We start from the raw sequence: 630 nt of genomic DNA, 5'->3' as shown, positions 1-630 counted from the left end.
TATATATATATATATATATATATATATATATAAAGTAAAAATAGAATATATTTGAGAATGTATTCATGAACATATTGTTCAAAATTTACATAATATAGGCAAAGAGTACATAGATTTTATAAAATAATTATTTAATATACTCCTGAAGCATATATGTTTAGATATATTTCCAACAATAGGAGTAAAAAGCTAGATGTTCAGAGAAAAGATGGAAAAAGCTAGATGTTCAGAGCTAAGCTTAAACACAGTTTTAAACTCTGGATAAGATATAAAGATATATGTATTTTATATATAGGGGTTTTATTGTCTTTATAATTCTCTTTAGTTTTGAAATAGTTGTTTGTTTTTTTTTTTAACTTTACAATATTGTTTTGGTTTTGCCATATATCGAAATGAATCCACCACAGGCTTACATGCGTTCCCCATCCCGAACCCTTCTCCCTCCCCCCTCCCCATACCATCCCTCTGGGTCGTCCCATTGCACCAGCCCCAAGCATCCAGTATCATGCATCAAACCTAGACTGGCGGCTCGTTTCATATATGATATTATACATATTTCAATGCCATTCTCCCCAATCATCCCACCCTCTCCCTCTCCCACAGAGTCCAAAAGACTGTTGTATACATTAG

Source organism: Bison bison, unplaced genomic scaffold (genome assembly GCF_000754665.1).
Source record: "Bison bison bison isolate TAMUID 2011002044 unplaced genomic scaffold, Bison_UMD1.0 scf7180017864535, whole genome shotgun sequence".
Classification (NCBI taxonomy): Eukaryota; Metazoa; Chordata; class Mammalia; order Artiodactyla; family Bovidae; genus Bison; species Bison bison.
Note: the sequence above shows the minus strand (reverse complement) of the source record.